Source organism: Gavialis gangeticus, unplaced genomic scaffold, assembly GCF_001723915.1.
Source record: "Gavialis gangeticus isolate Ggan-Ray unplaced genomic scaffold, GavGan_comp1, whole genome shotgun sequence".
Lineage (NCBI taxonomy): Eukaryota > Metazoa > Chordata > Crocodylia > Gavialidae > Gavialis > Gavialis gangeticus.
In genome coordinates this window covers 21739824-21746605 of record NW_017729008.1, presented here as the reverse complement: position 1 = coordinate 21746605, position 6782 = coordinate 21739824, and positions in this window count along the sequence as shown.

The window sequence follows — 6782 nt, the reverse complement described above, 5'->3', positions numbered from 1 at the left end:
TGCACAGCGAATCCTATGTTCAATTTCTACATCAACACTGACTGACTGAGAGAGGTGACTGCCAAGGTATGGGAAATGCTTGATGTTTTCTAGGGGTTCTCCACCAATGATAATTTGTGGGGGAGAGGGGCAGCTTCTGCTGGAGCAAGCAGACAGAGTACCTTGGTCTTCCCAATGTTAAGAGAGAGCCCCAGGCCATGAACGACACATGTCCCTAGCAGCTGGGGGGGCATGACGGCAGCAGGAGCTCAGCAGCAGGAGTGTGGCAGCAGTAAGCCAGGGAGTTTTGGCAGTGCCTTTTTGTAGGGGATGCACCACTACACTCAGGTGGTGCATGTGCACCCATGCTCACCCCGTACGCGTCGCCCCTATCCCAGGCTGTGATAGGCACCTGAGAAAAGGTCAAGGATAGACCGCAGATTGGTCTAAGTGTGCATAAGGATAACACAGTCGTCAGCGTAATGAAGGCCAGAGATGCCGGTATTGGTAACTTTTGTTTTGCTGTGGAAGTTCCACAGGTTGAAAAGCTGACCATCCATTCAATACTCAACCCCAGTTCATTCAATACTCAACCCCAGTTCTGGGAGGAAGACGGTAACAGGCTGGAACCAAAATCACAGCAAGATAGATGAAAAAGTGGGTTGCAGCGATGACGCAGCCCTGCTTGACACCAGTACAAATGATAAATTGGTCTGTCTCTGATCCACTGCAGAGGACTGTGGTGGTCATCCCGTCATGAGGTGGCCTGAGGATACTGATGTACTTCAGTGGGTAATCAAACGTAGGCAGCACCTTCCATAAGCCTTCATGATTGATGGAGTCCAAGACCTTGGTTAGGCAAATGAATAAATTAAACAGCTCCTAGTATTGCTCTCTATGCTTCTGGATCTGTTGTGCAACAAAAATCATGTCAGTGGTATCCCAAGATAGTCTAAAGCCACATTGGGATTCTGGAAGGACATCTTCGGCAAGGGGAAAGAGGCAATTCAGCAGGATGCAAGTAAGAATCTTCCTAGCAATGGAGAAAAGGGCAATGCCTTGGTAGTTCCCATACACTGCCTTGTCCCCTTTCTTGAAGATGGTCACAATGTTGGCATTCTTTAAGTCAGGTGAAACTTCCTCGTTAACCCATATTTTGATGAGAAGTTGGTGAAATTTTTGTGCTAGTGCTGGTCTACCAGCTTTGAAGACCTCTGCAGGGATGCCATCTGGCCCTGGCACCTTATTGTCCTTTGTCTGAGTGATGGCACACCAGACTTTCTTGAAGCATGGGTGTTCAGCAAGAGATTCTATTACTGAGTGTTGAGGGACGGACTTGATGGACATAGATTTCATAGACATTAGGGCTGGAAGGGACCTTGGAAGATCATCGAGTTCAGCCCCCTGCCCCAGGGGCAGGAAGTCAGCAGGGATCATAGGATCCCAGCAAGTTAAACATCCAGATGTCTTTTGAAGGCATTCAGAGTGGGTGCTTACACCACCTCCAGCGGCAATCTATTCCAAATGTCTACACATGCATTAACTTGCTTTAATTAATGCACATTATATTCAGTAAGTGTATGCAAAGCAGGCTGTATTTGATTCGGATTCAGCCCAAAACTGGGGGACAGTGATTCGATTAGTTGATTCTGATCACTGTCCCAATTTGATTCGGCTAAATCTGACTCTGAAGAGTCAATGTTGAGTCAGAGAGTCAGTGATTCAGCCATAGACACAGCTTCAAATGTTTTTTCTACATGCCTCAAGGTACCAGGCACAGCTCATGAACACTGAGATGGTGGGGCGGATGGAGCGTCCCACAGGAGCGTGGGGGCGGTGCACTGTGCCCCACCCCCTGGCTTGGTGATTGGCCGCAGGGGGACCCAGGGTGCCCCCCAGACACAGGAGGCACCAGTTGCTGACCCAGAGGGCAGGCGGGCTCCCCCGTGTACTCTGCGGCGGACCCAGAAGCAGACCAGAAGTGCTTCTGGTCCACTTCCAGGTCGGCTGCTGAGCGCGCTGGGGACCCCCCACCCCACACTTCTTTGGGATGCTCCATGCACCCCACCATCTCAGCATTCATGAACCACCTGCTACCTTGAGGTATGTAGATTAAAGGGTATCCTGTCAGCAGTGTCACAGCTGATGCCTGCCCAGTGTGGCAGAAGCTGCTGCCTGGGTCCACAGCTAACACTGCTCACAGGCTCTGGGTCAGGGCTCCAGGTGGGAGCTTCCACTGTGCTGGGAGGGCGGCAGTGTCAGCAGGGCTCTTGAACCTGCCAGCAGCATCCACAGCTGACTCTGCCACCTGCCTGCGGTCCAGGTCCACAGCTGATGCCACTGCGTCAAGGGCTGATGCTGCTGGGAGGAAGCAGCCTCACCTGCCCACCCCTCCCAGCACCATGTGGAGCCACCAGCCACTCATAGGCTAGATCCAGCGAGTAGACAACCGTCCACTCCAGTGCTGGATTGAATCTGTTGGCAGGCTGGATCTGGCCCACGGCATCGTTTTGCCTACCCCTGTCTTAGTAGCTTGCCTTTGAACCTATTCCAGTTCCATTTTTTCATATTTATTTCATAGAAACCTAGATTCTCCTTTTATCTAATAACTCCATGTGAAGGTAATGTTTTTAATATCCTACTAATCTCTAGCAGAAAAATTTAGGTAATGCTAATGTTGTGATGTGGGCTACAGTTTTCCTACATTTTGCCTTATAAATGCAGTTGACTTCTGGCCTGGCGTCAGTTTTTTATGTTGCACGTCGATAAGAAATACCCATTGCCACTAATATCACTATTCTGTGTTTTGTCATTACTATTTTTTTGTAATTTTTCTCCATTATAAGCTAAAAGAATGCTGTGTCGTTTTTACTAAACACCTCTCCGTGGAGACATTGTCTAGTCTTATGTGTGCCCTATAATTTTCTGTTTGCCTATGTGAAGAGCTTGTGCTAAAATATTTGCTCTGTGACACTTCATGCATCCCTTTCTTAGCACTGGGAATTCCTTTTGCAGAGGTGTAACAGGCAGCTCCATACCTGGGGAAGTTGTGATGATGTGGGGAGTGCTAATTGCAGCAAGGTAGTCAGCTGCTTCTGGGGCAGCAGCTAGTTTTGCACTGCCCCACAAAGGTGGTGCCTGGGGCCCCTGCCTTGGTTACTCCCCTTCAGTTACACTGCTGTCCTCTTGCTTTGATCTATTCTTACTGCATCTGCAGTCAAACCTGCCTTGTTTGTGCTGTTGCTACAGGCTTCACTTTTGATTCGGTGTGTGGTTGGAAACTTGTTATACCTGTGTGTGGTTGATAGCCATATCTCTCTGTTTCTTACATGCATATTGCAGTAGGTGCTGATGATTTATACTGATCTGCTCTTTGGATGTCTTGTGCACTCAGGCTTCTTCCAACATAAATCATCCTCCAGCATTTTTTTTCTTTCTAGTTTGAGCCCATTCAACCCCTGTCCTTCAGTATGTCATTCCACTCTGACAGCACAATTTCCTATTATCAATTATTGCTGGGTCCCACTTCTTGATTATTTCAGTAGGCCTCTTAATTTGTCTCACTTTTTACTTTGGGTAACAAGGTTTTCATTAGAAAGCAAAAGATCTCAAATAGCTTGAACAGCTGTTTGGCGTTTTCTTATTTGTTTTAATGAGCTTACCAATGGAGACCATGATCCACTGATATCCCTGTCTTTTTACTCAATACATATTAACAAAAAACAGTAGCTTACCATGCTGTAGCTTATTACAAACCACTTATCTGCCTCAATTTCCAGAAATAACATTTCTGTTAATTTTACCCATCTATTCCTGTTCTTTACAGTGCTTCCAGTTTTAGTCTACAAGTGGCAGATTTTCTGTACTATTCTGAGTGGCCGCCATAATTTTTTTTGGGGGGGTTGGGTTTTATTTGTGTTTATTCATTCATTCTTCTGAGTTCTGAATTCTCACAAGAAGAACTTAACATAGAGAGAGAGAGAGCAAGATGCTTGAATCCCTTCATTGTAAATAAATACAATATATCTCCTAAATCTCAGAAAGAAGCATTCACCAAGTACACAGGATATCACATGAGACAGCAGTCTTTGGTTCACCTTGGACCAGCCCCTACAGTGTACGACTTGTCTCAGCACCAAGATATTCTCAGTACTGAGTGATCTTATGTTGAAGGCACAACCTGAGTCACCAACACTCTTCTCAGCTCTTAATCTTTATTTCAGAACAGTCTACTAGCAGTATTGCTGCGATACAATTCACCTATTCAGATCTGGTGCAGAATGGCCATTCAGAATTACCCTTGTTGAAAAACACAAGATAAGCAGTGTCACCATTTGAGGAGAAGCAGTGATTTTCTACCTTCCATCCAGAAAAGCCATTTACCCTGTGCATAATCACCCCCACCTACTTTGACAGAATCTAGGAGCTGGTGCTAATAAACACAGATGCATACAAACTCAGTATGAACACTCATATTTGTATCTAACCCTTATAGATACCAGCCTCTTATCATCCTTTACCCACCACAAAATAGTCCTGACTCTACTCAACATCTTGGGGCATGAAACAAATGGGTAATTCTGTGTGCACTGCAGCTCACATCTCATAGAATGTGATCCACAGAAATTTCACAGGAGTGCTAGGCAGCCAGCATAAATTTATGCTACATGCCTGGAGAACACCTCAGAAAAAAGAGCATTTGATCCTACCAGCAATAATCTGTCTCTCACCAGACAAGGATGCAGTGCCCTTGACTACTAGTCATAGAGACAATTTAACAAATATATATTTCAAGATTTTTTGCAATGCATGGCACATACATTTTCCAAGGCTGAAAAAGTGGAGAAACCCCAGTGGCTTGCAGTATTTTTCCTGTACTTACCTCCAAAGGCATTTCTAAGGTATCTCATTAATAGGGAGAATAGTCCATTAATAGGGTACTACAGACACATGGCAAACTACTGTGCCATGTTTCAATATCAGTGTCAGTCAATTCTAAAAAGGTGAAGATTTCTGGAGCCAAAAGTCGCAGAGGACAGCAGAAGGACAAACATTGTTCTATGAAAGGGAAAAAAGAGGACCCAGGGGATTATTGGCCAGTCAGTCTAACTTTTATTCCTGGGACATTTCTGCAACAAATTGTTAAACAATACATTTTTAAGTATTTTGAAGATATTAAGGTGAACTTCAAGCTTCTTGCTCGCTCTCTCTCGCTCTCTCTCTCTCTGCTAAGTTTTGCTTGTGAGAATTCAGAACTCAGAAGAATGAATGAATAATCAAACAAATAAAACCCTAAACCCAAAAAAGTATGGCAGCCATTCAGAATTCTGAACGGCACCCTTCCCGTTGAAACGATCCGCTGAGCAGGTAAGAAGGAAGACATACAGGGCCAGCCAACAGGGATTCATCAAGAACAGCTTGAATCAAGCCAGTCTAATTTCCTAATTTCCATAAAAACAGCCAACAGGAATTTATCAAAAAAAGCTTGAATCAAACCAGTCTGATTTCATTCTTTGACCTACTAACTGGCTTAGTTGACAAAGAGAAAAACAGTATTCCTTGACTTGAGTAAATCTTTTGATGCTATCACATCACGTAATCACAATGTCATTCAAGGTGTTGAAGAAGTATAGCATAGATGCAATAATCATAAAGAGACATGAAAGACACAAACAGAAAATAGGAAATAACTGGTTAGGCAGCAGTATGGGAGAAGAGCATCTCGGGTTAATCAAGGGTCATACGCTGCATGTGAGACAACAATGTGATGCTATTGCAAAAAAAACCAACTCTTATTCTCAGATGTGTTAAAAGATGGTATCAGTTGTTCTTCCTGGCCACATACAAAGGAAGAAAGGGGGAGGGGAGGGCGGAGAGCCCCCCCCCCAAAAAAAACCACACTGTAATTTTGAGCCAAGAAAACCTTAGTTGAATATTAAGAAAAAGAATTCTGATAGGATCCTGAAACACTGGAATATAGTTTCATAGTTTCATAGTTTCTAGGGTCGGAAGGGACCTGAGCAGATCATCTAGTCCGACCCCCTGCCATGGCAGGAAGAGCACTGGGGTCAAATGACCCCAGTAAGGTGGTCATCCAACCTCCTCTTAAAAACCCCCAGGGTGGGAGCCTGCACCACCTCACTTGGAAGCTGGTTCCAGACCCTAGCCGCCCTGACCGTGAAGTAGCGCCTCCTGATGTCCAACTTAAACCTTCCCTCCGCCAGCTTGTGACCATTGTTCCTGGTCACTCCCTGCGGCGCTCGGGGGAACAGGACATTATAGAATTGCCTTCATTAGATAGTTCTAAGAACTCATTACAGAATCATTGATGAGGGATGGTCTAGGTGTACTTGGCCCTGCCTCAGGGATCTCTTGAGGTCTCTTGTAGAACTACATTTCTATGATATTTTTGAGGACTTCTTGATTAGGGGAATCTATTCAGTGCATTCAGAAGGTCAGCAGGACAATTTCAGCTTGTTCCCCAAGTATCCATCTGAAATAAAGTTATCACAGAATAAATATTTTGACTTGTGCATCAATATTTTCACAGTAGCTTTAGGTAACAGACAAAAATATAGCAAGTTGAATGGTTCTCATCACTTTTTATACCTTCATTTCTTTTCTGGTTCTGAAAATTCTGTTTACCATATTACATTTTTAAAAGTTCCAGTGTTAGAAGACCTTTACTACCCTAATATTGTAAAGGCAAATATTCAGAGGTTAGGAAAGGTCAGAATTAGGATTACCTATAAAATTTTAGTTTGTCCTCAACCGTGTGTGTGTGTGTGTGTGTGTGTGTGTGT